At 40.6% G+C, this 24,149-nt stretch overlaps 1 protein-coding gene and 1 long non-coding RNA gene across 7 annotated transcripts in view; one reads left to right on the top strand and one right to left on the bottom strand.

Moving 5' to 3' along the window:
* Positions 1-10,877, bottom strand: part of LOC127053615 (uncharacterized) — a 49,751-nt gene extending 38,874 nt beyond the window's left edge. Inside the window, exons 1-2 of the long non-coding RNA XR_007775090.1 lie at positions 10,809-10,877; positions 926-1,070 (exon numbers count right to left, since the gene is read on the bottom strand). This is a non-coding gene — a long non-coding RNA (uncharacterized LOC127053615). The remainder of the gene's footprint in view (positions 1-925; positions 1,071-10,808) is intronic.
* Positions 10,878-10,893: 16 nt separating this feature from the next.
* Positions 10,894-24,149, top strand: part of CCSER2 (coiled-coil serine rich protein 2) — a 148,420-nt gene continuing 135,164 nt past the window's right edge. For 2 of the 6 annotated variants that reach the window (XM_050958552.1, XM_050958551.1), the window contains exon 1: positions 10,894-11,047. The gene's annotated coding sequence lies outside the window, so the exon portion shown is untranslated. Of the gene's footprint in view, positions 11,048-11,782; positions 11,863-24,149 lie in introns of those variants that run through there. The other 4 variants (XM_050958550.1, XM_050958547.1, XM_050958553.1 and 1 more) reach the window with 3 other exon arrangements.

The raw sequence follows: 24,149 nt of genomic DNA, 5'->3' as shown, positions 1-24,149 counted from the left end.
CCTGGGTGCAGATGAAGCCTCCAGCACTGACGCAGCTCTCGGTGTCATCTACTGGTTGTTTTTCAGAAGGCACTCTAACATCAGCACCATTGCTATCCACTAGGTCTGCACCGATACATACACAACCATTGGTACCAATGATGCTTATGCTGGTATTGCAAGAGTTCCGCTGTCTGAGAGACCTGATTGTCTCTGACACTCCAGAATTGCTGCTCCTCCATACTGAGCTCCCAAAAGTCCATGCCTCTACCCCACAGACACATTGTGTCACATACTGCTCTCCTTCACCATTGAGGACTGCTCCACCTTTCTCCAGAGAGCAGGAAGAGGAGAAGTATTCCATCATGACTCACACCCCACAATCATCTTAAAGGGCTCCACACAGAGAATCATACTACCGCCCTTGATACTCAGGGACCAGAAGTGACCCAGGTCCTTGGTACGGACACCTCTGGATGCAGCCCCAGATGCCTGTTCCCCCACACTGGCCTCATTGGGACTCTTGGCCTGCATATAGGTCACGCTTTTCTAAACTGCCTGCAGGGATGAATACTGTAATGTGTTTTTGGTACATGATTATATTCTGTTAGGAATGTTGCTGCAATTCAAAATGGAGATTAGAAATTCAAGAGGGTGCATATGTTAGGGAGGGTTTGAACTCCATCTTGGTGCCCTTCTTCATGGCATTTTCCCGCTAAAACTCTGTTTCCAGGCAGAACTTGAGGGACTGAGAACTGGCTGGAACCGGTTGGGGGCAGAGCCTGTCAGTGTGTGCTTCAGAAAGGCGCACCACAGACAGCATATAAGGGACTCTCAGCTGTGACGCAGGGGCTGTCCACCATCGAGACAGCGACATCCAGGTTCTTTGCGCGGCATCAGATCAAGACTTTGGCTACTAACATCTGTCAAGGACTCTGATACTTACTTGATCCCTGTAATGCACCAAAGGATCCAGTGAAGTCTTGCCGTCAGTTCAGATCTGTTGATCTCCTGCTTTGACAGTAAGATAGCCAGATCCTCCTATGTTCCAGAGATCCTAAGACGGACCATCCATTGCCGGTGTCCTCCATCTGCAGTTAGAAGAAAGACAGTAATTATTTTTGGGCATTTATTAGTTTAGCCAAGGAAGAGTTTAAGGGCCTGGGCTTTATGTCCCCACTCTCTTACTGTAATCTATTCGTGGGTAGTTGTATTTGTAGTGTTCCCCATAGTGAATCTTCCCCTAGTTGTATCTATCCCTTAATAAATCTTGTTTCTGTTTAAGGACATATTCTTTCTATCCTTTATTTCAATACAACATGGGTGGGAGGCACACAGATTTCTAATTCTCCCAGTTGATAGATGTTGGTAGGAGTCGAATCTGTTGTATATGTCACCTCCTTATTATTCTACAGAGAGATTTGGGGTAACAATACACTCTGTAGACCTCCTGGCTCTGAACCAGAATTGCTAGAGGAGAATGAGGAAGAAATGGAGGTAGAGGTTACACCTCCAGCCCACATCTCCTTGTCCTCCCTGATGAGGCCATAATGCCATCACCTTCAACATCAGCAGATAATTTTAAACAGTTTCAAGAACTGTTCCACAAGATTGCAGATTCTCTCCAGATCACCCTGGAGGAAGTTAGAGAGCAACAACACAACAGTTCGACATCGTACAGTCCTTCACATTGGCAAAGTTAGCACTCTCAATCAATGAGGCCTTGTTGGACCCAGCCAAGGTAATCTAGCAGACCCCACTATCATTATAACACCTACCTGCAAATGAGCAGACAAGAAGTACTATGTCCTTGCTAAGGACATGGAATTCTTGTTTTCTCATTCTACTCCAAACTCCCTCGTAGTCAATGTGGTGCAGGAGAAAGGACGACAACAACATTCCAGGACAATCCCTTATGACAAGCACTGGAAGAGGCTAGACCTCTTTTGTTGCAAAGCATATTCTTCAACTACCCTCCAGTTCCAAATTGCTAATTATGACATTATCTTAGCCAAATATAACCATATGAACTACTCCAAGTTTCATGAGTTCAGTCAACATCTCCCAGAGGACAAAAAGGAGCAGTTCCAGGCACTGGTGACAGAAGGACAACTTCTGGGCCATATGGCACTACAAGCCTCTCTGGATGCCACAGACACGACTGCCTGCTCCATTGTGACATCTGTGGTGATGAAACAAGCCTCATGACTCCATATCTTAGGGTTTCCCAGGGAGATGCAGAACACAGTGGAAGATTTACTGTTTGAAGGATCTAAACTCTTTGCTGAGCGCACTAAAGAGTACTTACATTCTTTAAAGGATTCTAGAGTGACACTGTGCTCTCTCGGCATACGTACACCAGTGCCGAAGAGAAGACAGGGTAGATATCAACCTACCTCAAGATCGCAACCTACACATTTCACCCCTCAGTGGCATTATGATACACATCGCAAGTGACAGAGACCTCCTCCCAAGTGCAGACAGACATTGGCGCAAGCAACTGTGCCCCACCCATACACCTCTAAGCAACAATTTTGAAAATTTGGTCAAGGCCCCGAAATGCCTCCCCTGGTCCAGTTGCTGCAATATCTCCAGTAATCCATCAGTTTGATGACTGCTTGAACCCATTCTACCCATCATAGTCAGGGGTGAAAGTAACTTAAAGGACTTACCGGTACTCTGGAGTCCTTAAGAGGGGCATGGCCTCAACCGGAAGAGGCGTGATCTCTACCGGAAGAGGCAGGGCTTTAAATCCCTGGGCACTTTAAATCAGGATTTAAAGGGCCTGGAGCTGGGGCTGTGGTAGCAGCAGCTGGGAGCCCCGGGCTCTTTCAATCACCCCGAGCTACCAGCTGCAAAGGCTATTGGAGCCCCAGACTTTTTAAATTGTCCCTGGACCCCTGATGCTGGAGCACTGGGGAGGTGACGGCGGGTCTCTGGTGGCTATTTTAAGGGCTGGTAGCGGCTGCTGTAGCCCTGGATCCTTTAAATAGCCGCCCGAGCCCCGCCACCGCTACCTCAGGGCTCCAGCAGCAGGGCTCTGGTGGCAATTTAAAAGGCCTGGGGCTCCAGCCACTGCTGGGAGCCCCAGACCCTTTAAATTACTGCCAGGGAAGCTGATCTGCCCCAGTACGGTGCACTGGCACTTGCCAGTACACCGTACTGGGGCGTACCAGCTTACTTTCACTTCTGATCATAGTGACAAATCACCTCCGACATGTGGGTCTTTGAAATCATCAGCAAGGGAAAAGTTTTCAACTAGCAATAATCACACCTCAGATTAACTTCATTCTATTCCGATCCTTTCTCTTCCATGCCCCCTCTCCCCCAAGTCCCTCTTCAGCGATCCTTTTCTACAAGAAGAAATAGACCACCTTCTCTGACAGGGAGCCATAGAACTGGTCCATTCCAACACAGAGGGAAAGGTTTTTATTCCCACTATTTTCTGATCCACAAGAAATCTGGTGGGTGGAGACCTATTTTAGACTTGAGCAACTCAACAAGTTCACCAAACAACAACACTTCAAGATGGTCACACTATCAACATTAATCTCAGCACTGGAACAGGTGGACTGGTTCTTGGCCCTTGACCTCCAAGATGCATACTTCTATATCGCCATACACCTTCCCCACAGGTGATTCCTCAGATTTGTCCTGGCATCTGACCACTATCAATACAAATTAGTACCCATTGGCATCTCTACAGCACCCACAGGGACACACACATCTCAAAGAATCTCATTTACTGCACAGTAACCTCTTTTTGTTTTGTTGTTGTTTGGTTTGCACTACAGTTTTGCTTGACTTTTTTTTTCTTTTGTCTTTTGGGTGTGTGCTGAAAACACCTAGGGACGGCGCTTCCAAAACCTGAGAGGGATAAGGTGTGGAGCATGCATTCAGAAGAATTAAAAGAGCAACATTTCGATGCAGAAATTACAGAATTAAACCACCAAAAAAGAAATAGGACTGAGTGGACTTGTAGACCCTAAAGTTTTACGTTGTTTAGTTGTAGGCCCTAAAGTTTTACATTGTTTTATTTTTGTTTTTACATTGTTTTATTTTTATTTTTTTATTTTTTTACATTGCTTTATTTTTAGTTTAAGAATCTGAAATGCCTTCCAAAATCTGAGAGGGAAGAGATGTGGAACATGCTTTCAGAAATATTAAAAGAGCAACACTGATGCAGAAACTACAGAACTCAAACCACCAACCCTTCAAGAATGAAATAGGACTGAGTGGACTTGTAGGCCCTAAAGTTTTACATTGTTTTAATTTTGAATGCAGTTATTTTCTGTACATAATTCTACATTTGTAAGTTCAACTTTAATGACAAAGAGATTGCACTACAGTACTTGTATTAGGTGAACTGAAAAATACCATTTATTTTGCTTTTTACAGTGCAAATATTTGTAATAAAAATAATAATAATATAAATTGAGCACTTTGTATTCTGTGTTGTAATATAAATCAATATATTTGAAAATGTAGAAAATATCCAAAAATATTTAAATAAAAGGTATTCTATTATTGTGTAGCAGTGGAATTAATCACGTGATTAATCATGATTAACTTTTTTAATCGCAAAATTAATCGTGACTAAATTTTTTAATCCCTTGACAGCCCTAGTAACTACATAATGTCCGTTTTCATATGATTGCCTAGGCCCCAATCCTACTGTCCTTAGTCAGGCAAACTCCCCGAGTAATGGCATATTTGACTTTCTACAAAATCTATCTAACCAAGGCTTTTTATAATGTCCATCACTATACTATCTGAGTGCTTAACTTACTAGCCATTTTGAGAGGGAATAATAGTTAAGGAACCCAAACTGTTAGTTCATAAAGTTTGATATACTACTTAAATATTCCAAGGAAGACTATTTAGCAAGCAGAAAGTACATGTATGAAGTGCAGGTCCAGACTGCCAGAAAGAATACACTTGTATGATAATGCAGGCCTATGAGAGTTTTGATGGGACATCTTATAATTAGACCATTGTTACAACTGGCAGTTTTATTGTCAGTTCCAGCAGAGAGGATAAACACTGAATATGAATGGAGTCAAATTGCCACCCCTCTCTTATCTTTCCAGTTCAAGTTAGGTTTGAGATTAGTGGGACAATGCAGGGAAGCATGAACAGCTGTAATCCCCATGTTGTACCTGTTCTGTGACCATGTCATATAAAGAACTTCAGACTCCAAAGCTCTCAGTCAAACACCTTTCATCAGCACTAAACATATTTTTAAAAAACAAGCCTCAAAGGGATAATTTCTGTTCCTTCATTTGTAACAACTGAGTGATGGTGACAATTCCTCTCTATGGATGAATGCTAATATGAATGCTGAACTTCAATCACTTTATTTAAAACTAAAAAAAATAAAATTACTGCTTGCCATTGAACTAAATACAATGTGCTTATAAGAGGTATATGTTGCTATATGCTGCTGCATTGTTGTAGGCATTCTATGCTGATTACGGGGAGATTACTACCTGTGAAAACCATAGGATTAAAAATCTATAATCCCATAGTAAAAACAATAGTGACACAATTAGAAATGGCTTTTTGAACGGACAAAAAAAGAGTACTCCGTCTTTTTAAACACATACAAAGATTATACTATTAAAGGATTGTTCATTAACAAAACTACTAACAAATAACATTTAAAAATGCCACACACCAATAAATTTGGGTTGTGATTTATTTACAGCAGGATTCCATGTAACACTGATTACACTGAGATAGACCTTTTTTTTTACTGACTTATACATTTGAATGTTTTTATTGAACTATTCAGTGATTTTTGTTGAATTCCAGGCAACTTTTCTCTTGCTCCTAATTTCTGCATCAGTTTTTTTTTCAAAAGCAAAGCTAAGCAATTCTTTACTATTGCATTACTGAATGATTTCTCCACATCATATTTTAAAATGCTTTAAATACAGAGACATACCAGATTAATTTTGGTTTGATAAAGCCAGTTCCTGACCTCGAACTAATTAGTCAATTTTGAGGTATAAAATATGATAAAAATTAGGACTGTCAAGCGATTAAAAGAATTAATCACGATTAATTGCACTGTTAAACAATAATAGAATACCATTTATTTAAATATTTTTGGATGTTTTCTACATTTTCAAATATATTGATTTTAATTACAACACAGAATACAAAGTATACAGTGCTCACTTAATATTTATTTTTTATTACAAGTGTTCACACTGTAAAAAGACAAAAGAAATAGTATTTTAAATTCACCTAATACAAGTACTGTAGTACACGCTCTTTATCATTAAAGTTGAACTTACAAATGTAGAATTATGTACAAAAAATAACTGCATTCAAAAATAAAACAACGTAAAACTTTTTCAATTCACCTAATATCAGTACTGTAATGCAATCTCTTTATCATGAAAGTTAAACTTACAAATATAGAATTATTATAAAAATACTGCATTCAAAAATAAAACAATGAAAAATTTTAGAGCTTGCAAGTCCATTCAGTCCTACTTCTTGTTCAGCCAATCATTCAGACAAACAGGTTTGTTTACATTTGCAGGAGATTAGGCTGCCCGCTTCTTGTTTACAGTGTCACCTGAAAGTGAGAACAGACGTTCTCATGGCACTGTTGTAGCTGGCATCACAAGATATTTACATGCCAGTTGCACATGCTTCAACCACCATTCCAGGGGATATGCACCCATGATGATGACTGGTTCTGCTCGAAAACCATCCAAAGCAGTTCAGACTGACGCATGTTCATTTTCGTTATCTAAGTCAGATGCCACCAGCAGAAGGTTGAGTTTCTTTTTTGGTGGTTTGGGTTCTGTATTTTCTGCACTGGAGTGTTGCTCTTTTAATACTTCTGAAAGCAGGCTCCCTACCTTGTCCCTCTCAGATTTTGAAAGGCACTTCAGGTTGTTCAATCTTGGGTTGAGTGCAGTAGCTATCTTTAGAAATCTCACATTGGTACCTTCTCTGTGTTTTGTCAAATCTCAGAGAAAGTATTCTTAAAACGAACAACATGTGCTGGGTCATCATCCGAGACTTCCGTAACATGAAATATATGGCAGAATGCAGGTAAAACAGAGCTAGAGACATACAATTCTCCCGCAAGGAGTTCAGTCACAAATTTAATTAATGCATTATTTTTTTAACGAGTATCATCAGCATGGAAGCATGTCCCCTGGAATGGCGGATGAAGCATGAAGGGGCATATGAATGTTTCGCATACCTGGCACATAACTACCTTGCAATGCTGGCTACAAAAGTGCCATGTGAACTGTTCTCACTTTCTGGTGAGACTGTAAATAAGTGTGCAACATTCTCTCCTGTAAATGTAAACAAATGTGTTTGTCTTAGCAATTGGCTGAACAAGATGTAGGACAGAGTGGACTCGTAGGCTCTAAAGTTTTACATTGTTTTGTTTTTGAGTGCAGTTATGCAACAAATAAATCTAATTTTGTAAGTTGCATTAACATGATAAAGAGATTGTACTACAGTACTTGTATGAGTGAACTGAAAAATACTATTTCTTTTATCATTTTTACAATACAAGTATTTGTAATAAAAATAATATAAAGTGAGCGGTACACACTTTGTATTCTGTGTTTTAATTGAAATCAATATATTTGAAAATGTAGAAAAACATCCAAAATATTTAATAAATTTCAATTGGTATTCTATTGTTTAACAGCGCGATTGAAACTATGATTAAAAGTATGATTAATTTTCAAAATCACAATTACTTTTTTTGAGTTAATCGCATGAGTTAACTGTGATTAATTGACAGCTCTAATTTAAATATCTTGATTCAGTGTTGAGTCAGGGGAACGTAGATGTGGATGTCAGGAGCAAATGAAGAGTGCTTGGTGTAAACAGAGGAGCTGATGGGAATTTTATACTATAAGAATATGCCATGTAAACCAAAGAGCAAAGTGTATAAGTTCACGATTAGGCCAGCCACGACATAAGGGTCAGAATGCTGTCCAATGAGGAAGACAGAAGAGCAACTACATCCACTACCAAAATAAGAATGTGCAGGTGGATGTTGGTTAAGACAACAGCTGACAGACTATGTAATGAAACAGTATGACCCATGATGGAGGCAGGCCCTATCATGGAAAAGCTGAGGGAGTATTAGCTGAGATGGCTGGGTCATGTGAGACAATGAGATGTGGGATATGTTGGCCACAGAGTACAAGAGCTAGTGGTCAGAGAACAAAGACCATGAGGAAGACCTAGAAAAAGGTGGTTCAAGAAACTGAAGGAAGACATGAAGAAGGTTGGTTTCAGCTTAGAAGATGTACTTGACAAAAATGCTTGATGAGGAACAAGAACTGCCAAACTGGATTGATGGGGCAAGGCGAAGGAGAAAGAGATTTGAGTAGCCTATGAAATATTTTTAGAATATGTAACGAGGGGTCAAATTTTGTAAGGGAATTCAATAAAGAGAAAATTCTTACAAACACTGCCAAAAATTTTGGAATAACTAATATTCTTGTACTCCAAAATTTTCTATACACAAAATTTTCTCATGTACCAAAACATTATTTTTCATTAATCTTGCTAGAGATCTAGAACTTTTACTCTACTGAAGTCAATAGCATCTTTTACATTGACTCCAGTAGCCTTTAAACTAGGCTTAGTACTCCCATTTTGCATTTGTGCTTTATTATCCCTTCTCTTAGAATTTTCCCATTTTTTCTATAGTTAAGGTTCTTTGATCCAGATCTTAAATATTTGATGAAATTGAACCTAATTTTGATTTAAAAAAAATCAGATTAAGACTACAGAATTTGAATAGTTTCTAGTTAAACTTTTGAAATTATTTATTTTGTTTCGGTGTTGATCCGTGACTAGCTAATTGAACTACCTCAACAGCAGTGAAGCCCCTACGGGAAATTGAGAGAAGACAACAAATCTGCTCCTCATATAACCAACGTGCAGTATTTGGCTTTGTTTGGTCCAAGAAAAAGAGAGCAGCAGCGGGAAGGAGACATGGATTTTATCGGAATACTCTTTGTTTCTGCACATGTGCAGAGAGCATAGCAAGACACTCAGCTAGAAGGACCCAGAAACACTACTGCTGATTGGGATGTAATTATTTTTATATATCAGCAAAGTCCAGAGTGCTTAGCCAGTCACCTATTTCTAGAAGAGATATTTTGTTTTGTAGGGTAGCCATATTTTCCTTGATTTAATACAAACTCAGGTTGAGATCCAAGATGGGTCTTTTTGATTTTCAGGAAGTGCATGGCAGAAAACACCTTCTCTCTTTCACAAAGTAGTAGTCCATGCTCTCCTGTGTGTGAAGGGGATGATGCAGAATGCTTTAGTGGAGACAGTAAATCTGCTTTACTAAACATACTGGGGAAAACTACGTTTATTCTGATGCAGGTAGTAGGTTTGCTGAGTCCTTATGCTTTTAGTGCTTGACGTTGACTCAAGCAAAGAATGGTCTTGTGGGTGAGGCAATGGGCTGGGTCTCAGGAAATTTGGGATTATTTCCTGGATTTGCTATCTTTGTGACTTTGCTAAATGACAATCTCTCTTGCTTCATTTTTCCCATCTACCTCATGGGGGGTAATCATGCTTCTGAGATGAGGTTAAATTTATTAATGTTTCAGAGGCACTCAAACCATGACAATAAGTGATATATAAGTGCTTCCAGTGTTTTTTTTTTTGAAGGACTTTGGGCTGGCCTCATGCCACAATAACTGGTATTTTCAGGGACTGTTTCCAAGAGAACCTGGAGGCATAGGTGCTGGAACTAGAAGTGCTGCCACACACCCTGGCTTGAAGCAGTTTCCATTACATACAGGGTTTGGTTCAATGGCTCCCAGCACCTCCACTGTAAAAATAGCTCCGACAGCCCTGGCTAGAGAACATTCCCAATAGTTGGACTGACATCTACAAACAGCTCTGACATTCTTGTGCAGTGTGTTCAACTTCTAGGCAGAGATTGCAGCAAATGTGCTCATCAATTATAAGGATGTTTTTCTTTTACATGGACACACCTCAAAGCTTCCCAGTAGTCTTTCTTCTTCTGGAGGGTATGAAGAAATTGACATGCAGAAAAGTAAGATACTAAGAATGAAATACTTCAGTACTCCAAAACAACTGATAAAACTGAGACAGTGCATATAAATGAATAAACAAATTGCAGAAGCACTGAAATACAGATACTATTGACAAAAACCAACCACTGAGGTATAGTTGCTGAATTACAGGCCTGAACTGAGGTAAACACAGGCACTTAGGCAAAGCATAGAGGTGAAAATGTTGAAATATCTAAACAAAAACCCAATGAGAGGTCCTTCTAGGCTGCCCAGTGATTGAAATCCCCTTGGTGCTCCGGTCTGCAGAGGCCAAAAGCCAGCAGAGTCCAGCAACTACGATTACGAAGCGCAGACACAGAGCTGGCTGGGCGTGGCAAGGGCAAGGCGGCCGAGCCAGGCTTGGCACTAAGCCGATGAAGAGCCGGCACAGCAATGGGCACGCCAAGAAATTGGCGAGCCGGCTTCATGGGCGAGCACGGGTGTGCCTCCCCGGCTGTTCAACTCCCCGCTAGGGGCAGGGCGTGCCCGCCGCAACCATCCGCATGCTGCGGTCGGGTGTGTCCAATGCAGACAGCATCAGCGCCCAGCCCCTACGGAGCGGCCTGGGCTAGCCACACGCTTCTTCTCCCAGCGCAGTTTTGAGACAGTGCGGGCGGGAAAAGCCGTTGAAAGAACGGCGCACGCGCCGCCGGCGCGAGGGAGAGAACGGAGTAGGACAGGCGCGCGCATGCTGTTTCCGGCAGCGGCTGCGCGTGCGCTGTAGCAGGGGCTTACCTCATTGTCAGCTGTCAGCACCGGCGTCGGAGCCTGGCCTGATTTCCGGGGCGTGTGCTCCGGGGCGGGGGAGGGGCCAGAGCGCAGGACGCTGGCCGGGTGCGCGCGGAGCCCTGCCCATCTCACCCCTTAGCTGCTGGGGCCGTCGGCTGCCGGCATTCGTCCGGGACAGTGGGACGCAGAGCCCGGGCCCCGTAGGAGGAAACCGGAGAGACTCTCCACCCCATCCCATCCCTGCGGTGAGTGCGGCGGCGGGGGCCAGTGCAGCATGACCCCTCTCCCCTAGGCCGGGAGTACCGGGGGGCTAAACCCTTCCTCCGGGCTGCGGGGCTAGACCCCTCCCCTGGGCTGCGCGGCTGGAGGTCTCTTCCCCACCCCTTGGCCAGGCGTCCTGCTGTAGATGCAGCTACCGCATCTCGTGGTGCCTGGGTGGGTTGGGGCTTGGCTGTGATTTGCTGGCTGTGCAGAGGATGCTGCAGCATCACCAGGCTCCTAGGCCAGGGGGATGTGTCATGAAAAACATGAGCCGCCCGGGGAAGGGGGAGGCTCTCCCTGCATGATACGTTAATAACAGGGCGAAGCCTTAACCTTTCGTCTTGTCTGAATGTCACTTGCAAAGCCATCAGCTGCTGCAGGGTTCACTGCTGTGCTACAGGTGTGGCTGTCATGGGCTGCAGGGATCTACACCAGGGTCATCATGCCTGTGTGAGGCATCCTTCGTGGGCAGATGTAGCAGGATGATGAGTTAAAAGTAGTTTGCTGCAATCACCTCTTCTCTATTTTAAACATGACTTTTTTCTGCTGCTGAGTAACACCCACAGAAACAGCAGGGGAAACCACTAGTTAAGGCTCTGCTGAAGGAAAAAAATCTGTGCAAAGTGTGAGTCTTTGTAGAGTTGGGGTCTAACATGGGAAATGCACATGCCTGAAGTAAACAACCTGAAAAAATAGATAATCTTTTTCTTTGTCTTTCAGTTTTACTCTAGGGGTTGTTTGTAACAATAGCAGGAAAATGGTTTTTGGAAAGAAATAAGTTCACGGTCCATTAACCAGGGTAAGACTTTGCCTGTATGACCCATTGCCTCCTGTAACTTCATATTCAGTCAAATGTACTTTAATGTGTCAATGAACTTAGGCAAGATCAAACCCTAACCTTGATTTTGAGCAGCTCAAACTCTGTCTTCAAATTGAGGGCTTGTCTACTTCACAAAATTAGGTTGACCTTCAGCTTCTGCAGTAATTAAATCGGCAGTTGTGTCTACATTACGCTCCTTCTTCTGGTGGGGAGTGTCCTCACCAGGAGTGCTTTCACTGACTGAAGTGGGGCATTGTGAGGCACTGACAGCTGGAGTGTGGGGCACTGATGGCCCCAGCTGTGAGCCAGGCAAGGGCTCAATTTCATAGCAGGGAGCCTACCAGCAGTGAAATTGACATGCCTGTCAGTTTTACAGCTGCTATTATTTCACATTTCCTCTCTGATTCTTGAATGTCAGTTTCACTGTGGGTAGGCTCCCTGCTGTGAAATTGAACCCTGTGCTGGGCTCATAACTTGGGCTGTCAGCCCTAGGGCAGGGAGCGGGGGGGGGGGCACTCTCACCAGGAGCCCTGCTGCTGGGCTGATAGCCTAGAGTTCTGCTGCAGCCTCATGGGGAGGAGGGGAGAAGGAGAGCCCAGATGCCTCCCAGTGAGGGATTGGGTGGGGGGAGAGGGGGAGGAAGGGGAAGGAGAGCCCAGTTTGGGCAGTGGCTGGGCTTGGGTTCTCCTTCTGCCCCCAATTCCTCATCAGGAGTTGGTGGCAGGGCTCTGGACTGCCAGCCCTGGCTGGGCAGGGGAGGGGGCCTCTGGGCTGCCAGCTGGTGATGTGAGTAATGAAGTGTCTACATTGTGTCACCTAACTACATTGACCTAAGTGCTATGCCTTTTGCACAGGTGGAATTATGAGGCCAATGTAGTGGGTGGCTTACATCGGTGAGAGCACCATTTTCATGTAGACACTAACATAGTTAGGTCACTGTAAGTTGCCTTATGTTGACCTAACTCTGTAGTGTAGACCAGGCCAAAGATTGCAAAACAGAATGGGAACAATGCTATAGCAGTATACTAGTGTCCAACACAGATGTAAGGTAAGGAGGAAAAGACTAAAACATGACAGATACATGGACCAGTACTTGAGGTAGCTGCTTGCCTATATCACTGTGTAAAATTTATATTTAACACTGAACAAACAACATTTTCTCATCTCTTCCCATAATGAGAGAGCTGAAAACATTTTACTCATTGTCTACAATGGGTGTGTAGTTTAAAAAAAAAAAAAAGTCAGTGGTAATTAGAATATTAGAAGGCTGCTCGTCATAGAAAAGGGAGTGAAACTTAGTCTTTGAAGTTGCAATTAGTTTTGTAAAGGTTTTTTTGTTTGTTTTTTGAGAACAAAAGCTGAACTCAGTTGTTAATTCACCAGCTTCAATTTGTCAGGGGTTGAAAAGAGTGCATTTGATGTATGGTTCATTGTTTAAATTGGTCTCAAGCGTATTTTTGTGGAAAGACTCCTGTTGAAGCCAGTGGATCTCCCATGCGGTCATAGAGGTCCACTTTCATGGGTCAGCTTGTTGGATTGGTGCTTAAGCTCTTACCACGTATTTTCATGTTGTGTGTGAACTGGAGTCTAGGTCAGATGCTTTTTTTTTTCTAATTACACTGCTACCTCGATATAACGCCATCCAATATAACATGAATTTGGATATAATGCAGTAAAGCAGTACTCGGGGGGGGGGGATGTGGGGCTGCACACTCCGATGGATCAAAGCAAGTTCAATATAACACGGTTTCACCTATAACACGGTAAGATTTTTTGGCTCCCAAGGACAGCATTATATTGAGGTGGAGGTGTATTTATTTTTTTTAAATACAGTGGTAAAAATGCTGCTGCTGCTACTACTACTACTAATAATTCTGGTGCAAAATGTATGCTTTTATTCTGTTCCATTTTTATAGAACCAAAACCCAATACAAACCATGGAAATGTTTGTAAATTCCAATAGAAACAGTTTTAAAAAACATTCTTCTCTAGTACTTGACACTCCAAAGTTCAGTGTTATGATAGTGTTTGAGAACCAAAAAAGTAACTTTTATAAGCAAAAGTGAAACTAATAAACTTCCTTGAAACTGAAAAATTCAAAATCTAAACAAACAGCATACATAATGTAATGAATTTTGTGAAGGTAGAATTGATATATTTTAAACATGGGCAAAATATTGCAAAAGTGAATGCCTAAAGTTAGGCACCTAAATATGGATCTGTTTGGTTGTTATTAATGTAAAGAATTTAAAATCATTATTATGCTGTTTTTCATCCTTTGCTCTGTCAGGGTAGGTAATGAAAATTGGTTAGTCAATTTCGTTTTGTTCATAGTCAGTTTCATTATTAGGTTCCCAGTGTTCTGTCTGCCATCATTATAGGGTATTGTTTTGTAAATACAGGTGAAAAACTACTTTGAACAAATAATGGGAATATTTTTACTTTGGAAAATTTCTATTTTTAGTCTTTATTAAATCTTGATTTTTTAAAAAAGAAACTCTAATTATTTATCTAAGGAGTTACCATCTTTTCTCTCCCAGAATCTCCCCTCAATCTGGCCAAATCACACTTTAGTAACGTTATGCTCATGAATAGTCCAAGTGTAATGGAACTACACGTGTGTAAGTGTTTTCAAGAATAGGGCCTAGTACTTTCAAATCTGACTATATCCTTTTTAAATGATTAAGATACTTGGAATTTGCCACTGACAGTGAAGAGGTGACAGAGCTTCTGTAGAACCAGAAGCATCTTGCAAAAATCATGCTGTCTAAATAATAAAACTTGTTTGCATAAGATGTCTAGAGTTCATATCTCTGGAAATAACCTTAATTTTATTCAGTGGATAAATTTATTGCATATTCTACTGTGATACTGTCAATATGCTGAAGTGTAATCAACAGGGCTGTCTTTTTAACCAAAAAAAAAAAAAAAAAAGCTATCCATGTTAGGTTTACATTGGGTGACTCTTTGCCAAAAAGGATGGTAAGGAGATCAAATAACTAGTGGTGCTTTCTGTAGTTCGGAGGCTAAAATGCATACTTTAGTTTATTTCAATTTAAATAATAAAAGGATGCCTATACAAAGCACTCTGGGCAACTTAGCACATAATTAATTAATACTACAATAAAACCCCAGCAGCATTAAAATAATCATTTGCAAAAAGAGAATTCAGCTAGCCAGCCAGCCAGCCTACAATTTTTTTTTCTACCCTGTCATAAACATACAGCTAAGGGTAGCATAAATCTCTCCTTTACCTGTAAGGGGTTAAGAAGCTCAAATAACCTGGTTGGCACCTGACCAAAAGGACCAATAAGGAAAGAAGATACTTTCAGATCTGGGGTGGAGTGGGGGGCACACGAGGCCGAGTTTTTGTTTGTGCTGTCTCTGACAGAGAGAGGGAGCAGGCAGGAAAAAAATCTCTCCTAAAACCCTACCTGAAATAAGCATCTAAGATTACAAAAATTGTAAGTAAAGCAAGGAAATGTGTTAGATTACCATATCTTTTGTTTTAGCTTGTGAATTCCCTTGTTGTAACTTAACTCCTCTGGATCCAGGCAAAGAAAAAAAAACTCCAACTGCTCTTAAAGTATCCTTTTAAAAAAAACAAAAACAAAAACAAAAAAAAAACCCTACCCTGGTTTTCAATCAGCCAAAGGAAAAAATGTTTTTAAAATCCTGAGGTCTGTGCTTCTGGTTCAAAATGATTCCACTGCACTGCCACCATGTCAAGGATCCCTCCCCACTCTGAACTCTGGGGCACAGATGTGGGATCTCACATGAAAGACGCCCCCCCAGGCTTATTTCTACCAGCTTAAGTTAAAAACTCTCCCAAGGAACAAATCCCTTCCTTGTCCTTGGATGCTATTGCTGCCACCACCAAGTGAGTTAGACAAAGATTCAGGAACAAGACCACTGGGAGTTCATATTTTCCCAAAATATCCCCCCAAGCCCCTTCACCCTCTTCCTTGAGCAGGCTTGAGAATAATATACCAACGAATAGGTTAACCAAGTGAGCGCAGACCAGACCCATGGGTTTTTAGGACACTAAAACCTAATCAGGTTCTTAAAAGAAGAACTTTATAATAAAGAAAAAAATAAAAGAAGCACCTCTGTAAAATCAGGATGGAAGGTAATTTTACAGGTAATAAGATTTAAAACAGAGGATTCCCCTCTAGGCTCAACTTCAAAGTTACAAAAAGCAGGAATAAACCTCCCTTTTAGCACAGGGAAAATTCACAAGCTAAAGAAAAGATAATCTAATGCATTTTTTTGCTTTACTTACAATGTTTGTAATCTTAGATGCTTATTTCAGGTAGGCTTTTAGGAGAGGTTTTTTTCCTGCTTGGTCACTCTCTCTGTCCTGAGAGAGCACAAATAAAAACTCCGCCCCTAGATTTGAAAGTGTCTTCTTTCCTTATTGGTCCTTTTAGTCAGGTGCCAACCAGGTTATTTGAACTTCTTAAACCCTTACAAGTAAAGGAGGAATTTTATGCTACCTTTAGCTGTATGTTTCTGGCACACCCCTTCATGGTTTTGGGAAGCATACCTTTCGCCCTCTCCAAAAACCCTGTCGAACAGAAGTCTTCTGCAGTTTGTCCAGAAGGTCCCCAAATTCAAGTTATTTTGGGCCAAGGGCAGTACAAGTTCCAGAGTCCCGGAGCCCTTACAGAAAATGTCCTGCCAGCAGCCTCCTGTCTCTCATAACAGCTTGAGCATTTCTGTTGACCATAGATGAAGGAGAGGTGGAGGGGGGAGAGAGAGAGACAAGATGCAAGCTCTCAGGTAGGTAGGTTGGTCGCCGGCTATTTGGGTTTCTGTTGGTCATATTCAAAACTTTAAACTCCATCAGAAGACCAGTGAGCAGCCAGTGCAGATCTTAGAGCACTCGTGTCATGCTCCCAATGAGATGCCCTGCTCAGTAAGTGAGCTGCTGGATGGTTTTAAGGTATAGCCTCGTCTTAAGTGCATGTCAGTAGTCTTGTTTGGAGGTAACAGAGGCATGGATAACTGTGTCAGGGTCCACATCTGAAGGGAAAGGTCTTAACCTCCTAGGTAGATGTACATGGTAAATAGCAGACAGTGTTGTAATGTGATTGCTCAGCAGCAGTCTAGAATAACTCCTAGACTGAATCCTAGTAACTAATGGCAGAGGTGCTCCTTCAGTCAAAGGGACTGATACTCTCTCCACTCTCTCCTCCTCCCTGCTTTCCCCAGCCCACCATCATCGTTTCAGCCAGCTCACTCTATGCATGCCACAATCTCAACTAGACCATAGCTGAGGTGCTGAGCTGCATTGTCTGAGTTGGATGAGATAGAGATACAGTTAGATATCATCAGCACACTAACAACGAGGAGTCCGGTGGCACCTTAAAAACTAACGGATTTATTTGGGCATAAGCTTTGGTGGGTAAAAAGCTCACTTATTCAGATACATGGAGTGAAAAACTGAAAACACTACATCCATCCCTTTTTACTAACCCGCTTAACTGTCCCATACACACTCTGAACAAAGACCCTGGAATACTTTCTTTAAACTCTCTTGCAAGAGCAAACAAGAATATCCTCCAGAATACTTAACACACAATAATTTTAGTACACCTCTACCCCAATATAACGCTGTCCTCCGGAGACAAAAACTGTTAACGTGTTATAGGTGAATCTGCATTATATCGAACTTGTTTTGATCCGCTGGAGCGCGCAGCCCGCCCCCACAGAGCACTGCTTTGCCACGTTATATCTGAATTCGTGGTATATCGGGTTGCATTATATCAGGGTAGAGGTGTAGTATCTTTGGGTGTAGTCTCTTACTGAAGATACTTACTTAATAAAGTTCTCCTGCCTTAGATCCCACAGCACAGTAATAATCCTATGTATAAGATATCACATTTGTCATGGAAATTGATTCCACAAATCAAACATGATTCTACGGTAGTGTCAAAGAGTATCTACACTGCACCACCACCATAACATTTTCCACCATTGCTACCTTTGACACAGCTCCATCAGTGCTGGCTAAAGAGGGAGCACTAGCATAGATAGGCCATTGGTATTTTCACTACACTCAAAATACACTCTGCTGGGCTGCCTTGCCAGGACTAGAACTCCTTGTATAGCCACCAGTGGTGGATTACTTTTTAAGGGAAGACTAATGTAGACAAGGCCAAATATGAGGAGAGTATAATATGTGAGAAAACAGAATGAGGGATCAATTTCTTATATAAACTTTTTAACTGGTAAATTTGTCATTAAAACATGAAAAGCATCTAAAATGGAAATAGTTGGTGTGGAAAATAAAAGTTTGGTATATCGGATTCTCCTTAACTTAAAGTAAAATTTCAATTACAACTTAATCTTATTTTTAAAAAAGTAATTTGATGGCTGACACCTGGTGTAAATTTTGCCAACACTGGTTAAAGTTACACATGCTTGTCTGTGAAAGAATGGTATCTTGTTACATTTCAGCTGTGGGTCTGTGAAGAGGATGTTTGTATTTTGTGGCTTCATTTTCAGCAGCCAGTCATTAAATGACTTTTAAGTCACCTTTTTCAACTCTCTTATATTTAGAGGATCTCATTAATTGTAAGAGTTAGGAACAAATGTTCCCATTTAGAGGGATCTTTGGAAAATACTATAATGTGATACTTCTATGACCAAATGAAACATGAAATTAAAGGCCACTTTGTGTGTGTGTGTTTTAAAAGCAGTCTAGGGTATCCTCTTTTCTCCTTTCCCATTCAGAATTGATTGAGATAGTGAGGAAGATGGATTAGAGCTGAGAATGTTTGACATTGAAGTGCAGTAGGTTTTTATGTGTAATGCACGCAAGCACATCAAAGGCAAACTTCTTTTACAGGTATGAGATATGAACATGCAAGTGAGTTCCCACAATAATATTTTATGAAGAGAAAACTGCCCAACATTTTCAATAATAGCCTAAAGTTAGGCTCCTAAAGCTATATTTAGACACACACATTAGATGATTGAGGTCAGTGGGAGCTGTTGTGTGCTCAGCCATCCAGAAATTCTGGCCACATAGATGTCTAAATATGGGTTTAGAACAAGGGGCCGCAACCTCTGGCATGCGGCTCGCCAGGGTAAGTACCACTAAGTATAAAGCTGTATAGAAAGTTTTGTGGTGGAAAGCAACATGGGCAAGGGATGTGCTGGTCGCGGCTTCCTTGCCGCCCCCATTGGCCTGGGCCGGCGAACCACAGCCAGTGGGAGCCACGATCAGCTGAACCTGCTGATGTGGCAGGTAAACAAACTGGTCTGGCCCGCTGGGGTACTTACCCTGGTGAGCCGCGTGCCAGAGGTTGCAGACCCCTGGTTTAAAAGCTTAACTTTGATTTCTGTCTTTGAAAATATTGGCCTACTTTTTATGAGCTTCTGCCATATTTTCTATACAACTTTATACTCAGTGGTTGGTTATTTGACCTGTTGGAAACATTCTGTGCTCATCCTATCCTTACTTTTTTATTTTGAGATATATCTGCATTTAAACAAATTAAATGAAATAGTTAGGGTTTGGTGGGGAGAATGGAACTTTCATGGTTTGGAGAGCTATCCTATTTTATGTGGCCTGATCTTAAACTTCAGTGGCTTTGAGCTAAACTGGATGGTAGAAGTTCTAGTTGAGTTTACTGTAGGGAATGTCATAACATTATGTGAAATGTGTTCCAATAGTGTGTATGCTTTTGTGTTTAAATATTGCTTTGCTGAGAAACAAGACAGAAACTATACCCATAGTAGGAGTTCAGGCTTGAATATCGCTTTAAGTAAAGCCCTGGCACCTTGTCCTCTACCCAGTATAGCCTTTGTTATAATTGTAACTTAAATTTATATAATAAAAAGATGGCTATCCAATAATCTCGATGCTCCAAAACATCATTAATAACGCATTAAAACCCCAGCAGCATTCAAATAATCATTTCAGTGAGAACTCAGTCATCCAGCCTACTGAAACTCCTTTCTAGCTCTCATGCCTCTGGGAAGCATACTTTGAGCCCTCTCCAAAAATCTATCAGATGTTGTTTGCAATATGCCTGGAAGGTCACCAGATTGACTATATCAGATCTAGGTGAGGAAACAGGTTCCAGAGTCTGAGCCCACACAGAGAATGATAGAAATGTAGGGCTAGAAGGTAACTCAAGAGGTCATCTGTCTCCTCTCTTTTATAATGAGGAGAATCCAACTTGAGTATCTCTGCTGAATCAACTATGGCAGTACAGCATGGAGACAGATGATCCTTGGATCAGCTTGTCTCAGGCTTTTGGGGGCTTTATAGGCATAACCAACCTGTCTAACCCCGTAAACTCCACCTATAGAACAGCAGGTAGCCAGTGCAGATCTTAGAGCACTGGTTTCATATGCTCCCAGCAAGATGCACCACTTGCTAAGTGAGCTGCTGCATTCTGCCTCAGCTTCAGCCTCAGAATGATTTCAGATAGCCCCGTGGAGAGCACATTGCAGAGTCTAATCTTGAGGTAACAAGATCATGGATAATGGTGACATGGATTACATCTGAAAGGAAAAGTTGCAATTTCCTAGTCAGACACAGGTAGTTAAAAGCAGAATGGGCTACTGGTGTAAGATGAACTTGAACATAAGAACGGCCATACCAAGTCAGACCAAAGATCCATCTAGCCCAGTATCTGTCTAACGACAGTGGCCAATGCCAAGTGCCCCAGAGGGAGGTTTGAAGCTGCTGGAGGTTTGAAGTCACTCGTAAATTGCTAATTAATGTTAGATATATTCCCTCCATTCAGAGGGACTATTACCTGCGCCATAATCTCTGGCTGCTCCCCTCAAACCACCTAACCAACCTAAAGTTGACCAAAGTGTTAGGTGACAATGTGTCTTGTGATTGTCATTTAGTTTGAAATGTATGCTTCCAAAACTTTTGGTGTCTGGTGAATATTTTCTTTATTGCATGCAGTGCTATGATACGCTGGATTTAAAGATTTCAGGAAGCTGCTTTATGTAAGGACAAAATGTTGTGACTTTGGCTGCAAATCATTTGAATAGTTTTTGTATGTTTATCGTATTTACTGAACCACAACTGGGCTGAAGTTCGGTATGTACGTTAAAATTTAGATGTATTATAGGATTCAGAAATGGAAGTGTTGAATGCCATTTCTCCAGACTTAAAGTTTACTAGCCAGTGTTACTTTACCTTGTTGTTCATTAAGTTTTAAGAAAGAGCAAGTTTGTGTGTTTTGTGAAGGTTCAGTATTTAGTAATATAAACTGGAATTCATCAGTCATAAAAAACTATTCTCTGAATAGTCTTCTGAGATCTGCATCTGTAAACCTAGTAAATATACTGCTGTACTCCATTATATATTGGCAAAAATCCTATTGGAGTGACAGGAATTTTGCCGAGTAAAGACTAAATTGTCCCACCAATGCTTACCTGGGTGTAAACAGCAAATCTCGATGGGTCTATTTTATCATCTTAAAATCTGCTTTTTCTATATGCTGTCCTCTTCGAACAATGAATGTTACTCCTTGTATTGAGATCTGAGTTACTAATATTTTTTACGATTGGTATTGAAATCATCCCTTTATGTACATAAATTATTTTAAATTGCTTTTCTTTGTTTTTGGCCTGGTTTTCTGTTCAGGATCTTGTGCCTTTGAGCTTCTCGTGTCTTTACCCAGATGATAGATGCCTGGCTGAGCTATGTTTCCTTATAATTAGTAACAACAACTCTAATCCTTTTTGGTTGCCCTTGCTAAGAATTTTATATTGTATTGCCAGAGTGCTACTATTCCATAATATCTCTGTTTCATAAGGATAGTGATTACTTGCTAATACAAATTTTTAACTTGGATTCTTCCTCCTCAGCCGAGCTATAAATTAACTTGTGTTCTTTTCTAAACTGATAATTGCATGGAGAAGGGAGGTTATATATTCTTGGCTAGGGAACTACTCTCAACCTCTAGACTGTCAATATGTTAAGTCTTAATTGTTTGACATATGGAAGGTAATATCTCTGCACAGAGATAATCTAAATAGATTAGACAGTGCACACAGACTTATAACATTGTGCCTGTTGCAGTTCTAGAGGGCCACATCAAATCAGTTTTAGCCACATCTCATCATAATTCCTTCATGGGGAGATGTAAATCCCTTCAACCTCAGTTGATCCTTTTTATTGTTTGCCCTCTTGACTGGGTACCAGATCTAGAAGTCAAATTTGGGAGAGTAGTTCCTATTCAAATAGTTTACTTCAACTTTCCTCCTTTTCTGGGTCAGGTATTGGATGTGAAAAAGATTGAATTTACCAAGTATAGAAATCTATGTTTTGAACTATGTTTAGTAACCTTTTTCAATTTATATACTATTGCTAGATTCCAAAGTAGGTTGAACATGAAACATGTCTTTTGTTTTTCTGTTGCAATTTTGCATAGTTGAGATTGGAGTCGATGCAAAAAAAAAAAAAAAAAAAGTATCCTGAATCAGAGGACAAAAATTGATATAGATTTAGGGAATAATCTAGTTGTAAATATGATTCAAATGTAATATGTACACAGACAGAGCTATATGCATGTGTATTTGAAATCCTGTGAATACTATTTTTGTTTTGAATTCCTCCTGTTAAGGAACTCTTTTACCTTGTTACTTAATCTGAGAGATTAAATATGATGAGCATTTAAAAGAATTTTTTGTTAAAACCAGTGTAACAAGCAGGAGAGCAATCCTACAATAAGATTAAGTATATGGTAATTTTCTATTAATTATCAGATCTTTGCCCCGAAGGTCATTTTGGCACCTGATTCATTTTCATAATCTATGTTATCACAGCATCATGTAATCTGGTATGACTGTGTGATGTGGTACAGTCTGTCAAACGCATACAAGGGACCCTCTGAGTTGCAAACAACTTGGGAATGCAGGTTGGCCGTAACTCTAAAATGTTTGTTTGTTACTCAGAACAAAATGTTATGGTTATTTTTTCAAAAGTTTACAATTGAACATCGACTTAATACAGCTTTGAAACTTTACTATGCAGAAGAAAAATGCTACTTTTTTTTTTTTTTAGTAGTTTAACACAGTACTGTATTGTGTTGTGTGTGTGTGTGTGTTTTGGTTTGGTTTGGTTTGGTTTTGGGTCTCTACTGCTGCCTGATTGTGTACTTCTGGTTCCAAATGAGGGGAGTGATTGACTAGTGCGTTCATAACTCTGAAGTTCTACTGTATTTGTCTTCATAGGACATAGGATACTTACTGGCTAATAGTTAACCTTTATTTTATTGTATGTCAATATTTGTCTCTTAGTAACTATATTCTTACACTGAAATTGGACATCTGTTGCTCAAATTTTATTTGGAAAATAAGTCCAGATACTGGATACAAATTACAAACCTCTGGGTACTTTGTGTCATTGGTATTCCAAGTATCTGGTGAATCAATATGCATATCACTTCTGAGCTATTAATTTTTTTATTTTAAATTCAGTAGCCAAAGCAGGACAAATTCTTTGTAATAATCTGAAGTCTAGTGTTGTTTAGAGCTATCTAAGTTACTGTACTCAGACTTGCTGATATTTTTATTGGGCTATACCTTTTCTGCAATAGTGGAATATCGTGAATCCTCGTCAACTTTTTTCTTTTAATTTACCACCACAAAGGTAGTCTGAATTTTTTGTTTATATCATTTTGTAAGACACTTCTGAGTGGGAATTGAGGCTGACAAGTTTCTTGTTGTTAATTAACAGAAAATGTGCCTGACACTAGAGTACAGTGATTTTCTTTCTCATAAATCTTGTGTAATGTGAGTTGATTTTGGCAGTGTCAATTACTTGCTTCAAGTCCACTTTTTAATATGACAATGTTCAATTAAACATCTTGAATTAAACTTGTTAGCTTTAGCATCTTCTTTTAATTTTAATATACTGTTCTATTATAGTGATGAAAAGCTTAAGGTGAAACTGTGAATATATGAAAGGAAATAGAATATGTGGAAAAGTGACGTACAGGGCACTGAATATTTATGATTAATACAGTTAGCCATTAAGATGCTTGGAAAATTATCAAAAAGGAATGCCTAACCTTATGAAACTTGCATGTGGATATATGGAGTGCCTGCATTCCTGCTTATTTTGTTGCATGCCTTTAAAAAAACATTGTCAATGAGTGAATACAGGTCTCTCGCAACTTGCGCGCATTTAACATGCGCGATTTCAACTATATGCATATGGCCAGAGTGGGGCGGCATGGCCTCAAGCAGGGGGCGTGGCCTCAAGATTTAAAGGTCCTGGGGCA

This window comes from Gopherus flavomarginatus, chromosome 6 (genome assembly GCF_025201925.1).
Source record: "Gopherus flavomarginatus isolate rGopFla2 chromosome 6, rGopFla2.mat.asm, whole genome shotgun sequence".
NCBI classification, from domain to species: Eukaryota; Metazoa; Chordata; order Testudines; family Testudinidae; genus Gopherus; species Gopherus flavomarginatus.
This window is presented reverse-complemented; position numbering and strand designations above follow the sequence as displayed.